Source organism: Heptranchias perlo, chromosome 20 (genome assembly GCF_035084215.1).
Source record: "Heptranchias perlo isolate sHepPer1 chromosome 20, sHepPer1.hap1, whole genome shotgun sequence".
In the NCBI taxonomy this organism is placed as follows: domain Eukaryota; kingdom Metazoa; phylum Chordata; class Chondrichthyes; order Hexanchiformes; family Hexanchidae; genus Heptranchias; species Heptranchias perlo.
In genome coordinates, this window is record NC_090344.1 from 21416112 (window position 1) to 21434237 (window position 18126).

Below are 18126 nucleotides of genomic sequence, written 5' to 3' on the forward strand. Positions count from 1 at the left end.
TTGTTCCTGTTGAACATGATGTAAGAAACATGGACAGTGAACTCGTGAGTTTACAATTCTTCTTGTATGTGCCAAATGTCTTGTCATTCGTTTGCACCAATTAAAATAACACTTTACCCAGCGGCTCAAATGCTGAACTTGTCCCACACGGGAGTTGGAAAAGGCCTCTCGACCTTTCAGCCGATTAACATCTGGAAGCTGAATAATTTCTTCCGTTACACAGTGACACCAGGCAGAATATTTCCCTTCCAAATTTTGCCAACACGAAACTTCCAACCGATGAATATCGGCTTAACGAAAAGAAGAATTGTTTGTTTGGTTCTTTAGATTTAAAGATCTCGTACCGGCCCCTTTGCCATATGAGCTGCCGCTAAAAGCCCCCTCTCCCCCTATGAACAAGTAAACTGGCACCTGCTATTGCAAGACGGCAGGCCGGAGGAACCCAAGAGCTCCCATGGGAACACTAAGAAGTAGATGCGTTATTGAACATACCAGTTGTACATTGAACTCCAGTCAAAATGTTCGGAGTAAAAGGTTTGATTGTTTTAGAAGACACTCGAACTCACACCCTGGTCATTTCTGGAGTCCATACTGCTATAAATAAGTAACGCACGCTCAATAATTGTGCAACACGAGAGCAGCGAACAACCGACAGCATCAGCGCTCCTGCCAAACAGCTTCATTTTCGGTCTCTCAATTAAAGCTTCGAGATCTTTCTCTAACAGAAGCCTCCAATCAAGATGCGCTTCATGAAATAACAATTCTTAAATCAAGAGAGTTTTCATCGATCATGACTAAAGCATGTACAATTTCATCACTTGTTCCTTTCAATCCCCTGGGATGGTAAACATCAGGTCGTGGAGATTTGTCTATCTTTAGCCTAATTATTTTCTCCATTGCCATTATTTTACTAAAACGAAACCCCTTGATTTATTAACAGTTTTCCTCGTGTCTCTGGTATGTTAGCCTCATCCATTTTTGTGACGACCGATGCAAAGTAAAAATTTAGCAACTCTGCCATTTCCTGATTTTCAATTACAATATCACCTCCATCTGTCTTCAAGCGGCCCACATTACTCCAAGCCTCCCTTCGTTCTCTTAATATATTTGGAAAAACCTTGTGAGTTGTCCTCATTTTCCCTCACAAGTTTTTCTCCTTTTTCCTTTTTGCTCCTCTGACGCTTTTTTTTAGTTTCAGCACGACAATAAAGAACACTTCGCTGGAAGGTTCGGCTCAATAGTTCTCCAATGTCAGAGCGAGAATTGTCTGATCCCCGAATTTATTTAATGTAACAAATACAATCACACACAATCATCCGTGTATCAACGCACTGATGGATACACAAAGATAAACACAGCGAGAAATCCAGTCAGTGTCGGAATGCACAGGTGAACGGACAAGCGAAACAGACAAAGAGAAAACGGCCTGAACCCCCAACAATGAAGTGTCGCTGATAGATATTAATGAGAGGAGGTGGAGATGAAGTGTCATCAATTGGCGCTGTGGCTTAGTTGGTTAAAGCGTCTGTTTAGTAAACAGAAGATCCTGGGTTCAACTCCCAGCAGTGCCTTGTGCAGCTCGTTATTTTACCTAATTTGTGGAATTGAGCGACAAAATAACACTGTGGTGTTTGTTCAGGAGAAAACGGATAACCGAATGACTGTTCAAAAACGCCCTTTCATTGCACAGACAGACCTCTCATGGAATGTGTCTGTAACACGTTAATTTAAAGACACGTTCTTGTTTCTGGGCTCGTTGGGGTTGGGGGATATTTCGCGATTTGAGTTTCAAACATGGAAGTAGTCCTAATTTGGATCAAGACTTGTGATCTTGACCTGCGGTGCAAACGTTTGCAAAGAGGGAAAGGAAGTCCCCAAATCACTCCACCTGAATCGCCAGGCCCGGATGAAATACATCCCAGGCTGTTAACAGAAGCAAGGAAGGAAATAGCGGAGACTCTGACCATCATTTTCCAATCCTCCCTTGTTACAGGTGTGTTGCCGGAGGATTGGAGGACTGCTGAAGTTGTACCGTTGTTTGAAAAGGGAGAAAGGAAGAGATCGAATTATTGCAGGCCAGTCAGCCTAACCTCGGTATTGAGCACAATTCTGGGGGAAAGTATTAATCTTCATTTAGAAAGGGACGGATTAATGAAGGGCAGTCAGCATGGATTTGTTAAGGGAAGGTCGTTTGAATTGAATTTTTTTGGAGGTATCAAGGAAGGTGGATGAGGGTAGTGCGTTTTTTGTAGTCTACATAGATTTTCGCGAGGCTTTTGACAAAGTCCTACATGGCAGATTGGTCAAAAGTGTAAAAGCCCATTGGATCCAAGGGAAATTGGCAAGTTGATCCAAAATTGACTGAGTGGCAGGAAGCAATGGTCGACGGGTGTTTTTGTGACTGCAAGGCTGTCTCGAGTGGGGTTCCGCAGGGATCCGTACTAGGTCGCTGCTTTTCGTAGCACAGATCATTGATTTGGATTTAAATGTACGGGGTATTATTAACAATTTTGCAGAAGATGCAAAAATTGGTCGTGTGGTTGATGGTGAGGAGGGAAGCTGTGGACTGCAGGAAGATATCAGTGGAATGGACAGGTGGATAGAATAGTGGCAAATGCAATTCAATCTGGAGAATGAGGTAATGCATTTAGGGAGGGCAAACAAGGCAAGGGAATACACAATAAATATTGAAACTAATTTGCCATTTACACGCCCATTTTGCAAGTTTACTGACGTCTTCCTGTATTTTTCGCTTTGCATTAACGACAGCTCCCAATTATGTGCTGTCTGTCAATTTTGAAATTGTATTTCCGATTCCTATGACTAAATCATTGATGTAAATTGTGAACAACAGTGGTCCCATCACCGATAAATTGTGAACAACAGTTGTCCCAACACCGATAAATTGTGAACAACAGTGGCCCCAGCGCCGATAAACTGTGAACAACAGTGGACCCAGCACCGATAAATTGTGAACAACAGTTGTCCCAGCACCGATAAATTGTGAACAACAGTGGACCCAGCACCGATAAATTGTGAACAACAGTGGCGCCAGCACCGACACATTGAGAACAACAGTGGTCCCAGCACCGATAAATTGTGAACAACTGTGAACCCAGCACCGATAAATTGTGAACAACCGTGAACCTGACGATACCGGATTTCTTTACCCTTAGTCTGGTTCAGCAATAACTGATGAGAATAACACTTGAAAGTTTAACACAATTTATTAGCTGCAGCTGACCTTATCTATAGAATTGATTTCAACTCTTGACAGAGTCTGGTCAATCTCATAGAGCAGGCAAAATTACAGAGGCAGATCCACACAATTATACATTTTCAGAGTGGGGAGGGACATGAGTAGCAAGGGGTTAAAACCAATCATATACTGAGTCTTGGCAAGCCATGCTAACTGACATAATGACCGATCACTCACAGGTAATACTTGTTCATGCGTGTGACAAGGAAAAGGGCGGCTACCTTATCTCTGGCTTGGGATGTTTTTTGACCTTGCCTGCAAAGGGAGATCCATTCAATAATGCAGCTGCATGACAACTCCTTATACTAGAATTCAACTTTATCATATCTCTTTGCTTGATTAACACAAGGCAGGCTTATACATAAAGAAAATTAATAACGTAAACAGGTGGTCAAAGAAGAAGCTCATTGTTTCTAATTCTAGCCAGCAAAATGGGCTACTTCTATTAACCATTGGTTCACCACACTGCTACTTCGCTATGGAGGTATCTCACTATAAACCACTAAAAGCTTACCCCATATGCAATTTATTAAAAGGGCGCCCCGTATGCATTCTCAAACCCAGCACTGATAAATTGTGAACAACAGTAATCCCAGCACCGATAAATTGTGAACAACAATGGTCGCAGCACCGATAAATTGTGAACAACAGTGGTCCCAGCACTGGTAAATTGCGAACAACAGTGGTCCCAGCACCGATAAATTGTGAACAACAATGGTCGCAGCACCGATAAATTGTGAACAACACTGGTCCCAGCACTGGTAAATTGCGAATAACAATGGTCGCAGCACCGATAAATTGTGAACAACAGTGATCCCAGCACCGACAAATTGTGAACAACAGTGGTCCCAGCACTGGTAAATTGTGAACAACAGTGGTCCCAGCACTGATAAATTGTGAACAACAGTGGTCCCAGCACTGGTAAATTGTGAACAACAGTGATCCCAGAACCGATAAATTGTGAACAACAGTGATCCCAGCACCGACAAATTGTGAACAACAGTGGTCCCAGCACCGATAAATTGTGAACAACAGTGGTCCCAGCACCGACAAATTGTGAACAACAGTGGTCCCAGCACCGATAAATTGTGAACAACAGTGGTCCCAGCACCGACAAATTGTGAACAACAGTGGTCCCAGCACTGGTAAATTGTGAACAACAGTGGTCCCAGCACTGGTAAATTGTGAACAACAGTGATCCCAGAACCGATAAATTGTGAACAACAATGGTCGCAGCACCAACAAATTGTAAACAACAGTGGTCCCAGCACTGGTAAATTGTGAACAACAGTGGTCCCAGCACTGGTAAATTGTGAACAACAGTGATCCCAGAACCGATAAATTGTGAACAACAGTGGTCCCAACACCGATAAATTGTAAACAACAGTGGTCCCAACACCGATAAATTGCGAACAACAGTGGTCCCAGCACCGGTAAATTGTGAACAACAGTGGTCCCAGGACTTTTGACCTTGAACTGCATTTGAAATTTCTGCATAAAATGAAATGAAGTGCCCAAATCGCCCCACGTGGCTCTCAAACGCAATGGGAAGAAGTTCAATGCGAACAATCAGGAATTTAAAGGCAACTCAACGACCTGCACTTTCTTTGAATAAGTTTTGTTAGCCATTATATTTGACCGTGAAATCGCTCTCGGCTTTCATCTTGCTGAAGCAGAGTTTGGCCGCTTTGTATCTGCGAGCATGTCGGTGACGTGGTTAGCTTTGACACTGATCGCTTCCAATTTGTAAAATTTCACCAAGCGTCAGCGAAATGAAAGCGAGAATCGAATTGTCCCTGTAAGTGATGAATTGAAGGGATTGGTGCTCCAAGCAGATTTGGAAAATGCACAGTGCAATCGGTCAGGAGTTCGAAATCCACCCTCCAGCCACTCACCAATCATATTAACTGAGCTTTACTCTGGCCCAGTGTCACCGCACTGAAAGTGAGTATTTCTCCGGCATGTTTTTCTTCATAGTTGCTGGTTTAAGAGTGAAGACCGGCTGTTTGGATTTTCACTCCTACAAGCTTCAACCATTCATTTTGGACTGACTGTAGACAGTTGTTATATTGGTCGCTGCAAACTCAAAGTTTAGCCCAATTAATTATTGGTTCAGCAGGTGACCTCTTCACCTGTCGAGTTGGTGCTGTCGGTTTGCACGGAAGTTTGATGGTTCGAGCTGTTATTTGATTTTTCCTCAGGATTCTTCGCCTCAAAGTTCCAGGGTTTCAATGTATTTTTTGGAAGCAAGAAAATTACAATTCTCCTTGGCAGACAAGCCCCCGAAAGGCCAGAAGGGAGGCCGCACTCGCTGCAGGAGAGCTGGTTCGCTGTGACATGGAGATTTCTGTAGTGAGCGAGATCAGACTGTTCCTATGTTCAGAAAATAAATGTCACACCCTTTATGTTGGAAAAGCAAAACGGTGGGGATTTTTGTATCAGATGTTGCTCGTTGCGTTACTTTCATCTTGATCGTAGAACCGGTTCGGGCGTTCTTGTCATAAAAGGCGACAATTTCCTATTCATTTTAAATTTAACAACAGCTGCACTGAGCTTTGAATCATACCCTTAAGATACAGTCTATAAAATGATGAAATTTGATCACCTGCAAAGCATAAAAATCTGATTAAAGTTTTGACTGTCTCTCGGTAACCACGTCAACATCTCCTTCAGTATGAAATAGAAAGTTATCGTTTGATTAATGGTGAATAAAACAGTCATTCATCTACCAACAGGGTTTAATTAGTTTCATGTAATTAATTTAATAACTTTTGCTAAAGTTAATTCCCTGACTTGGAATCGAACTCATGCGTTGGTGGGAGCATTAAATTCTCACCATCAGTCCATCGGGGAGCGCCCAAGATTGCGCACGGAACACAACAGAACTGGTAAGATTTACTTTTCTTTCACTCTTCCGTGATTCATTCAGCTCTGTGTTTATTTTCAGGCCTCTTATCTCTCCCTTCTTTTCAGCTTCTGACTGCGGATATTCTTGTGGTTAAATATGATTAATATAGAATATCTCACAGCCCCAGTATATGTGCTCCTTCTCTGTACAGTTCTGTACAAAATCAAACTGTACGTTTATAACGACGGTGTCTCTCCTTCACCCCCGACAGAAGCAGGAGGAGATGCCACTTTAAACTGCCAGTTGCTTCAAATGATTCATGATGGATCTGCGTGGCCTTGCAGTTTTCCCAGGAGCTGCATTCAGGTTCGTGAATTTTGGAAATGGAAACATGTCCATCAGCAGCTTGTGGTAGTATTTTACCTCACTTTCCATTTCATGTACATGCCTAGTTGCACTTGGTGCTGTCATTGCCTGAACATCACCTTCTGTCGCGATAGTAGTTTGAACAGAAAATGCCATTTTTTTGCGAGCAGCTTGTCTCGCACGATAATGACCTGAATTACAAAGAGGCAAGTAGGAAAGTCCGCGTTGGGCTGCTTGTTCGCACCAAAGAATTTTCAGCGTTTCTTTGTGGTCTAGTGTTTAGATTCGATCATCACCATGGCAACGGTTCGATTGTTGTGTGTCTCAACACTCGCATTTAAACACTCTACCATAAGTGCACTGTATTCAAATTGCTGATTTTTTTCACTGTGAGGTCGAAGAGACATAAATGTGTGGACAATAGCTCCGAATACATCAACTGGGTTGCACCTTTGCTTCTCCCCCCGTCTCAGTCTTTCCATCTTTACCCTTCTCTGCTGGTGTTGCAGGTTCGATCATCCTTGGCCGTTCAAGAAAACCTGAGAAGTCCATCAGGGGAAAATTCAGAGAGTCAAGAGACAGGGACAGGGAGAGATTAAAGTATAGAAACAAATCGGATAAATATCAAGCTTTGCGAACGAGCAGAATTTAAGATGGAGCTTGGTAGAGATTCTTTCACGTGCCGTGCAACTCTGCAAGAGACCATTGGCTCCGAATTAAAAGCATTTGCCACGCTGGATCATCTCTCTGAGGGAGGGAACACGGTCCGTCAACTCCAGTCCTTATTTGTTTGATCATTGAACAAATCTATAAGAAATAGCGCTACGAGCAGGATTCGAACCTGCGCAGGAAAACCCCATTAGATTTCGAGTCTAACGCCTTAACCACTCGGCCATCGCAGCTATACAAAAACAGAACAGCTACTGCTACCAAAAGGGTGCAACCAATGCAGAATTCGGTGCAACCCATTGCCGATCGGCCATCCTGCGATCCATCCAATCACTTTTTCTATTCCGATGGACAGCAATGTGAAGTTGTACACTAACTATTTCATATCAACAATATTAGCCTCCCTTTACCACATTCGTTTTGAATGTGCGACTTGTCATGCCAAGTGAGACTTTTCAGAATTAATTTCTCGAAAGTTACATTGTTGTCTCCCTCGGCATCCGCAGATTATCCACTCGACCACAAGTATAACAGTGACTACACTTCAAAAATACCTCATTGGCTGTATAGCGCTTTGGGAGGTCTTGAGGTCTTGAAAAGCGCTTTATAAAGACAAGACGTTCTTTCTTTTTATACTGGAATAAAATTACTGATGTTTTCACTATGAGGACGAAGAGACATTAATGTGTAGATATTATCTGCGAGTTCTTCATCTGGGTTGGATTTTTAGTTTTCCTCCCGTCTCAGTCTTTCCATCTTTACCCTTCTCTGCTGGTGTCGCAGGTTCGATCAGCTTTGGCCGTTCAAGGCTGCCTGAGAAGTCCATCAGGGGAAAACACAGAGAGGCAGAGACAGAGAGAGATAGAGAGATAAAAGTATCGAAAAAACCTAACGTCAAGTTAGCAGCATTTACGATGGAGATTGGGAGAAATAGAATCATAGAATCGTCACTGCACAGAAGGAGGCCATTCGGCCCATCGAGCCTGTGCCAGCTCTCTTTAAGTGCAATCCAGATCGTCCCATTCCCCCGTTCTTTCCCCGTATACCTGCAAATATTTTCCCTTCAAATACTTATCCAATTCCTCTTAGAAACAATGATTAAATCTGCTTCCACCACCCTTTCAGGCGATGCATTCCAGATTATATCCACTCGCTAGTTTAAGAAGTTTTTCCTTTTATCGCCTTTGGTTCTTTTGTCAACCACCGTAAATCTGCGTCCTCTGGTTCTCGACCCTTCCGCCAACGGGAGCAGTTTTTTTTTATTTACTTTATCTAAACCCGTCATGATTTTGAACACTTCTATCAAATCTCCACTCAACTTTCTCTGCTCTAAGGGAACAACTCCAGCTTCTCCAGTCTACCCACGTTACTGATGACCTCATCCCTGGAACCATTCCAGTAAATATTTCTGCACCCTCTCTGACGCCTTCACATCCTTTATAAAGTGCGGTGCCCAGTTTTGGACAGTTGTGGAACATTGTGAAGTTCCCTTCACGTATCTTGATATTTTGCAAGTGACCACTGGGCTCCCAGTTAAAATGATCTGCCGCGGTGGAGTATCTCTCTGAGGGAAGGAATTGCAACCCGTTATCTCCAGTTCATATTTATTTGAGCATTGAACAAAACTTTACACAATAGCGCCGATAGCACGATTCCAACTTCTGCCGGAATACCTCATTGGGTTTCAGATCTAACGTCTGAACCACGCGACTACCGCAGCTGCGAGCGCCTTTGATGCACGGCTGTAAATCAGAATGCACAGGGTACTCACAGGAGATTTGTGAGACTATATGTTCTTTCAGACAGGTTTCCAACTGGACACATGCAGCCGCGACCGTCCGGACGTTGCTGTTTCACTGGTAGAATTCTCACCTGCCACCCGAGGAGACGGGGATTGATTCCCGACCGATGCAGGAGCATTTTCTTTCTGCACGCCTGAAAAGAGATAGATTCACATTCAGCTTCAATCTGCACACCACGTTGAGACATTTTCCTTTCCCTATGTGGTGTTGCGTCGACAAACCCTCTGCATTCGAGCCACGAAACGTCAAACATGCTCTAGAATTAAGTCAATCCTGTATCCTGCAACGCTGAAAAGATGTGAAAAATAAATGAATGAATTTCCACTGAAAATAGTGACACAGGAGGGCTCGTCCAGGAATTTGAACCCCGGACCTCTCACATATCAATTAGTGAAACGCCCAAAGTGAAAACCATAATCCGAGACCAACGAGCCGTCAGTAACACAGCCGTGCAACCAGTCGAAAGTTTCCCTGCTCCCCACAACCGATCGCCTGTCCTTTTAGACCGCTCTGTCCATCCAATCATCGAATCATAGAATGATTACAGCACAGAAGGAAGTCAATTCGGCCCATCCAGACCGTGCTATCTCTTTGTCAGAGCAATCCAGTTCGTCTCATTTCCCCGCTCTTTCCACGTGGCCTTGCAATTTTTTCCCTTCAAGTATTTATCCCATTCCTTTGTGAAAGCCACGATTGAATCTGCTTCCACCGTTTCAGGCAGCACGTTCTAGATCATAACAAGTCTCTGCGTAAAAAAGTTTTACTCATTTCGCCTTTGGTTTCTTTTGCCAATCACCTTAAATCTGTGTCCTCTGGTTCTCAACCCTTCAGCCAATGGGAACAGCTTCTCTTTATTTACTTTTTCATCACCCTTCATGATTTTGAACACTTCTATCAAATCTCCTCTCAACCGACTCTGCTCGAAGAACAATCCCAACTTCTCCAGTCTGTCCACATAACTGAAGTCCCTCATCCCTGGAACCATTCGAGTAAATCTTTTCTGCATGCTCCCTGAGGCCTTCACATCCTTCCTAAAATGCGGGGCCCAGAATTGGACACAATACTCTGGTTGTAGCCGAACGAGTGTTTTATAAATGTTCAACATAACTTTTTTGATTTTGTACTCTATGCCTCTATTTATAAAGCCCAGGACCACGTTCTCAGCCTGTACTGCCACCTTCAAAGATATGGTCACATATGCCCCCAGGACTCTCTATTCCCGCACCTCATTTAGAATTTTATTATTTAGTTTATATTGCCTCTCCTCATTCTTCCTGCCAAAATATATCACTTTGCAATTCTCTGCGTTAAATTTCATCTGCCATGTGTCCGCCCATTCCACCAGATTATCTGTGTCCTCTTGAAGACTATTATTATCCTCTTCACTGTTTACTAGTTTTGTGTTATCTGCAATTTTTGAAATTGTTCCTGTGCACACAAGTCCAAGTTATTAATATATATCAAAAAGCAGTGGTCCCAGTCCAGTCCCATGGAAAACAACACTGTCAACCTTCCTCCAGTCCGAAAAAAATACGTTCACCACGACTCTCTGTTTCCTGTCATTTATCCAATTTGGTATCCATGCTTTTATTCCATGGACTTCAATTTTGCTGACAAGCCTATTTTGTGGCACTTTACTTCATCGAAAAACTCAATCAAGTTAGTTAAACACGATTTGCCTTTAACAAATTCGTGCTGGCTTTCCTTTATTAATCTACACTTGTAGAACTGGCTGTTATTTTTATCCCCTATTTATCGTTTCTAAAAGCTTCCCTACCACCGAGGTTTAACTGACTGGCCTGTAGTTGCTGGGTTTATCCTTGCACACGTTTTTAAAAAGGGAGTAACATTTGAGATTTTCTCGTCGTCTGGCACCACCCCCATATCTAAGGACGATTGGAGATTATGGCCAGCAACTCTGAAATTTTCACCCTGACTTCCCTCAGCAACCAAGGATGCATCCCATCCGGACCGTGTGACTTACACACTTTAAGTACAGCCAGCCTTTCTAGTACCTTTTCTTTATCAATTTTTATCCCATCCAGTATCTCCACGACCTCCTCTTTTACTGACTCTGGCAGCTTCTTCTTCCTTGGTTAAGACAGATGCAAAGTACTCATTTAATACTTCAGCCTTGCCCTCTGCCTCCGTGCATCATCTGCTTTTCTGGCCCCGAATCTCAATTTGGATTCCGATGTGGTGCAATGTCAAGTTGGACACTAACTATTTCAAGTCAACAATATTAGTCTCTTTTCATCAAATTCATTTATGGTGCATTTTCTTACAGTGAAAACACGCATTGAAATCCGGGATATTGTATCGTCCCTTGGGGTCATCTAACCACCAAATTTTGGGTTAAGAGCCGAACGCGCTGAATGATTGTAACAGAGAAAAACATCACATTGCATGGTTAACAACATTAATATTTCATCGAGCTCAAGCTTGTGGTTGTAGTGACCAATGAACGTTATTAAATTAATTAATGAAACTAATGAAATTCTGTGAAAGGTGAATAATTGTTGTAACCGATAACTTTATGCTGCTGACTCACGGAAATACTAACATGGATAGTGAAACTTTAAATATGTTTTTGTGCTTTGTGCCTGATGCACTTTCACCATTTTCCACTTTCCAGACTGCATTTTAAGGGTCTGGTTTCAAATGTTGATAGTTGATGACACTTGGAATTTGGTACAGCCGTTGTTAAAGTTAACAGGAAGGAACAATAATTGTCCCTTCTCTCAGCACAAGTTGACGCCTGGAGGTTTATCCGAAGCAAGTTCCTCAAAACTAGAGCTTTTTCACGTAAAAGGCGAACATGATAAGCACGACACTACGGAAACCTCAGCACACGATTTTCGCAGTACCTCAGGGCCCTGCCCACTGGTTCAACAGCGGGACAGTGTTTCAGGGGTGGGCTTTTCACTGTTCAGAACATAATTATTACCAGAATTAAATTTGTCGCATTAAAGTGCTCCTTATCTGTTAATTTCGATTTACACCCCTGCCAGTTTTATGCAGAAACAAGTAACAATGTTTAAGGGATGTGGTGTGTTCAATGTTCGTGCAATAACCGTATTACGCAGTGTGAGAAGTAAAACACAGAAAATCCAACGCGTGCCCCAAACTGATGGCCGTAAGAAAAATAAAAGGCCGGTTAGCTCAGTTGGTTAAAGCGTGATGCTAATAACACCAAGGTCACGGGTTCGTTCCCCATACGAGTTATCAGTAATGCATTACGTTATTTTAGTAACTTTGAAAATCCAGACTTTGCAAACAAGGAAATTCACGCAAAAAGTCAGAGGGAATAGTTTTTAGAATAGCATTCATTACAATGTTTGATATATCTTTGCCCCTGGGGCGGAGAAACGCATCTTTCTTTTCATTCTTCATTTATCCTTCTTTTCTCACTCACCTTTCTGTGTCTCCATCTCTTTCCATCTGTCTCTTTTCCTATCTCTCTATTTCTTTCCATTCCGGAACCATTTTTCCAGGTATGTTTACTGACAAACATTACAACCTGTGTCACTCAGTATCCCGGTATATTTACTGACACACATTACAATCCGTGTCACGCAGTATCTGGGTATGTTTACTGAAAAACATTACAATCTGTGTCACTCAGTATCCAGGAATGTTCACTGAAAAACATGACAACCTGTGTCACTCAGCATCTGGGTCGGTTTGCTGAAAAACATTACAATCCGTGTCACTCAGTATCCGGGTATGTTTACTGAAAAACATTACAATCTGTGTCACTCAGTATCCGGGTATGTTTACTGAAAAACATTACAATCTGTGTCACTCAGTATCCGGGTATATTTACTGACACACATTACAATCTGTGTCACTCAGTATCCGGGTATGTTGACTGACACACATTACAATCTGTGTCACTCAGTATCCGGGTATGTTTACTGACACACATTGCAATCTGAGTCACTGAGTATCTAACAATATGAAGCAATGAGTTATATTCCCGCTGTAATATCGCTTTGTCGGTTTGCTGATAAACGTTTAACTCGGGGCTTGTGCCCTTTAATGGTCACAAGCAGTATCAAACAGACAGAGCGTGTCTGGCCGCCCGGAGATGAGGAAAAGGCATCACTTTAGGAATCATAATGCTTCAAATCAATTGTTCGCCGGCGCTGAGAGAGGCAAAAAACAGAGAAAAATGCAGAAAGAAATAAAGCTAAGTAAAGATGCTATCAATATTTCTCTTCCTTGATGCTTCTCGACTCCTTCCCCAAGCCTCCAACGCCGGTTAAAATTTCACGGTAAATTAATGCGAGATTCGACCCAAAGAACGACAGCAAAACAACCAAATTCTGCTGAAATTCGGAATTGAACCAGGGACTTTCAAATTTTCGCATTCTCAACTGAGCTATTTCGGCTCCATCCCAAGTTGGACTGTGTGGCGTTGCTTTGGAAAAAAAACATAAACCGGGTGGAATTGCCTCTCCCGCTCATTCCTTACTTCGGGGGAATGGGACCGACCAGATCTCGGAGCTCAGGTTATGTTAATGTTCTGCTGATGATATCTTAATATTATCTTGTGTTTGGCCACTTTTAACCAGGTTCGTGGACACATTCTTCCATCATCCCGTCTCCCACATCGTGCCTCTCTCTCATTCATTCTTTCCTCCATTCAATCCATCAGGGAGTGGGAATCAGAGCTCACCCTCAAACCCACTACACACAAACACCCGGTCAATAATGTACACTCTTTATAAACACAAAATACAAATACACCAGGGGAGACCTCACAGTGTTGGACACGGAACGAAATACACTTGTGTTTATAAATACAGAAAGCGGACACACCAGGGGAGAACTCAAAATTTTGGATGCGGAGTGAAAAATACTGAAGTGTTTATGAAAAGTTACAGAACACATTATGTGTGTAAAATTCTCCGTCTTTTTCTCGGCACTGATGGGCTGTGAACGGAGAGACGGGCCCAAAGCCTCTCTGATGGGCTGTGAAGGGAGAGACGGGCCCAAAGCCTCTCTGATGGGCTGTGAAGGGAGAGACCGGCCCAAAGCCCCTCAAATCCGCACTGACTCCGAGCTGCGGGTGAAATGAAATAAAGTTCAATCTGCAGCAGCGAGCGGTTGGAGAGAGATGAAGGTCCAGAATCAAGGAGGACATTTTTGATACTGCCCTTGAATCTAGTTTATACAAAATACTCCTTCAACTTTCTGCCATAGGAATTTCGAACTGGGGATCGCTTGTGAAATCAGCATAAAAATTAAAGCACAAACCACCCAAAGTGGGGCTCGAACCAACAACCCTGAGAACAGCTAACTCCGCACAGGCCTGGGACTGAGCCTGGGCGTTTCCTGCTCTGTGGGGCTCAGTACCATTCTGGGTGAGATCAGGTAACAGACCCCAGACCGGAAACTGTGCTTTTCCTGTTATGTGTGGAGCAGGTGAACGGCCTCTCCCCGATGTGACTGTGTCGATGAGTTTCAAGCTCAGACAGATAATTGAATCCCTTCCCACAGTCCCCACATTTCCAAGGTTTCTCCGTGGTGCGGGTGTCTTTGTGTCTCTCCGGGTTGGATGATCAGTCGAAGCCTCGTCCACACACAGAACACGTGGACGGTTTCTCCCCGCTGTGAATGGTGCGGTGTTTTTTCAGGCTGTGTAACTGGTAAAAGCTCTTTCCACAGTCAGTGCACTGGAACACTCTCACTCGGGTGTGTGTGTCTCGGTGCTTTTCCACTCACACTGATGTTTGCAAATCCTCGCCTTCTCGTACCCTGGAAAAGGAGTTGACAAAAGTCATCACTGCAAATACAGGATAGAAATTCAGAACAGACAATTCTAGTCTCTGTGGAACATTCTTTCCTCTCTTGTTTCCCAAAGCTGTAAATCCCCGTCCCACACACTCTCCCGCCTCCATGTGCTGAAATCCAAACCCATCCCACCATCTCCAATATTTCTTCCCTCCACCCCCAGTTTTCTCCCTCCCTCTCCTCTGATTGGGTTCAGTTCTAAACCCGCTGTGGGCAGAGTGAGAATAAAATAAATGAGGCACTGGGACCCTGAAGCCCCGCCCACTCTTTGTTTCCGGTCACTGGGACCCTGAAGCCCCGCCCACTCTTTGTTCCCGGTCACTGGGACCCTGAAGCCCCGCCCACTCTTTGTTTCCGGTCACTGGGACCCTGAAGCCCCGCCCACTCTTTGTTTCCGGTCACTGGGACCCTGAAGCCCCGCCCACTCTTTGTTTCCGGTCACTGGGACCCTGAAGCCCCGCCCACTCTTTGTTCCCGGTCACTGGGACCCTGAAGCCCCGCCCACTCTTTGTTCCCGGTCACTGGGACCCTGAAGCCCCGCCCACTCTTTGTTCCCGGTCACTGGGACCCTGAAGCCCCGCCCACTCTTTGTTCCTGGTCACTGGGACCCTGAAGCCCCGCCCACTCTTTGTTCCCGGTCACTGGGACCCTGAAGCCCCGCCCACTCTTTGTTCCCGGTCACTGGGACCCTGAAGCCCCGCCCACTCTTTGTTCCTGGTCACTGGGACCCTGAAGCCCCGCCCACTGTCTGCTCCTGTACCAAGATGGCCGCGCACGCGCCATAATTCCACCATGACTTCCTCTCGCACGATGGCGGCCAATCACACTGGTAATCGGGGCGGCCGCCGGACGAGCCTCTAACCGAAGTGCCAACACGGGGCATTTTACTCTTATTTCTGGCCTCAAGCCGCCTCCAGGTGTTTGTGAAATTTCCACGCCCACTCACAGATCCAATTCCTCCCCGGCCTCCGACTCGACTGTTTCCACCACTCGCACTGCGCATGCTCATATCGCAGTCCAGTCCTGCCCCTGCGCACTGGCCTCCTGTCGTCATTGATAGGGCACATTCTGAACCGCGGGGGATTCTGGGGAAATACCCCGCCATTGCAAGCCGGAATTGCTGAACAGATAATTAATTATTGCCATCCCATCGAGGTTGGCGCCATGGAGGCAACAAACAAAATAATTAAATAAATTGTACAGAAACCCGAGTGCTCGGGCCCTCCCCCGTGGTGCCGCCACCTTTCCGTTACTAATTCGCACCTCAGGCCCGCCCCGCCCAGTCTGGTTCAATTGCTAAATGTTCTCAAACTTGAATTCAGACCTGTCATTCTCAGGGAAACTTAGGAGGTCACATTTTTTCTATGCCCTACCAGAGAGCCAGTTAATGGCTTTAATAAGCTGGTAACAATTTTTGTAAAGGTGGAAAGAGGAGAAAAATACCACGAGCGATGCCTCAAAACACAAGGGACCACTTACACTGTGACACCAAATCTAGGGCCACTTAAACTGGGACACCAAATCCAGGGACCACTTACACTGTGACACCAAATCAAGGGACCACTGACACTGGGACACCAAATCCGGGGACCAATTACACTGGGACACCAAATCCGGGGACCACTTGCAATGGGGCACCAAATTAAGGGGCCACTTGCACTGGGGCACCAAATTAAGGGGCCACTTGCACTGGGGCACGAAATTAAGGGACCACTTACACTGAGACACCAAATCCAGGGACCACTTACACTGAGACACCAAATCCAGGGACCACTTGCACTGGGACACCAAATCCAGGGACGACTTACACTGGGACACCAAGTCCAGGGACGACTTACACTGGGACACCAAGTACAGGGAAAACAAAGATGGTGACATCCATTTGAATCCTTTTTTTGCACCTTCTTCAGTGCCTCTATATCCTTTTTTTAATATGGAGAACAAAACTTTTCACAGTACACCACGTGCAGTCTAATCAAGGTTCTATACAAGTTGAAGATAACTTCTCTGCTTTTCAACTATGCTCCAGAAATGAACCCCAGTGCTTGGTTTGCTTTTTTGTGGCCTTTTCAACATGTGTCACTACTTTTAGTGATTTGTGTTTCTGTGCCCCTAGAACTCTTTGCTCTTCTACCCCTTTTAGACTTATTATCCATGCATTATGTGGCCTCCTTGTTCTTGCTACCAAAATGTTCCACTTCACCCTCATCTTTTCAAAATTCCTTTGCCAATTACATCCCCATTCTGCAAGTTTATTAATGTCTTCTTGTATTTTGTCTTAGTCTTCATCAGTATTAATTATACCCACCCCGCCAATCAGGTGTCATCTGCTAAATTTTTTAATTGTAAATTCGACTCCCGAGTCCAAATCGTTTATATAAATTGTGAACAGTGGTCCCAGCATCGATCATTGTGAAACACCACTTTCCACCTATTAACAGTCTGAGTAGCTACCCTTACCCCAGCTGTCTGTTTTGGAGTGGTGATCAAGAGAAACTTCTTGACAGAGGGAGTTGTGAGATTGTGGAATTCACTTCCAAAGTTCTGTCATGACAAGTTCTCATGTTTTTATCCAAAGCAGGCCTCAGCCCAGTCATTTACTCCAAATGTTGATGCAATGGTTCAAGCTAAGAGGTGCCAGGTATCGGGAGCAGCAGTAACTAAAATCTAAATGTAAGCAAGTACAAATAGAGTTCATCTTAATCTATTTCTAGTTCAATACCTTTTGCTGAATGTGGCCCAGGCCAAGTGCCAGGATATCGGGTCAGGTTCACCATAGAAAGTGAGTTTGACACCCCTGAGAGAGACAATGTGAACCAGATTACCCTCATCCACTAACCCAGCAACTTCTTCAAAAAACTCAAGCAAGTTTGAAAGACATAAACTTCTTTTCCAGAAGCCGTGTTGAGTATCTCTAATGGTCCCTTCTCTTTCCCCATGATCATAAACAGCATCTCTTAGGATCCCTTCAAGCATCTTCCCTCTGATCGAGGTCACACTGAAGGGCCTGTCATTCCCCGGCTCTGACTTATCCCCTTTCGTGAAAATGGGAACTACGTGAGCTACCTTCCAATCTCAGAGGACAATCCCTGACTCGATTGAGCTGTTGAAGATACAGGCATGGGGCTCACAGAGCACCCATCCCATCTCTTTAAACACCCGTGGGTGGATATCATCTAGACCTGGAATATAAAGTATTTTCAGATTTCATATTTTATCCAAGATGACATCCCTTTCTATTTTAATATTTATGATGTAATTGTCGACAGCACATCCCACAGCTGGAATCTGAGTCTCATCTACAGGAGTGCAGGCTGATGAGAAATAGTCATTTAACAGCTCTGCCATAGCCCGGGAATCTGTCATGAACTGTCTTTCAGTGG

General features: G+C 44.2%; 2 non-coding genes across 2 annotated transcripts; one reads left to right on the top strand and one right to left on the bottom strand.

Moving 5' to 3' along the window:
• The first annotated feature begins 1497 nt into the window (after positions 1–1497).
• Positions 1498–1571, top strand: trnat-agu (transfer RNA threonine (anticodon AGU)). The gene has a single exon. It is a non-coding gene; the product is annotated as a tRNA-Thr (tRNA).
• A 5722-nt stretch (positions 1572–7293) lies between these two features.
• On the bottom strand, positions 7294–7375 carry trnas-cga (transfer RNA serine (anticodon CGA)). The gene has a single exon. It is a non-coding gene; the product is annotated as a tRNA-Ser (tRNA).
• Between the last annotated feature and the right edge of the window lie 10751 nt (positions 7376–18126).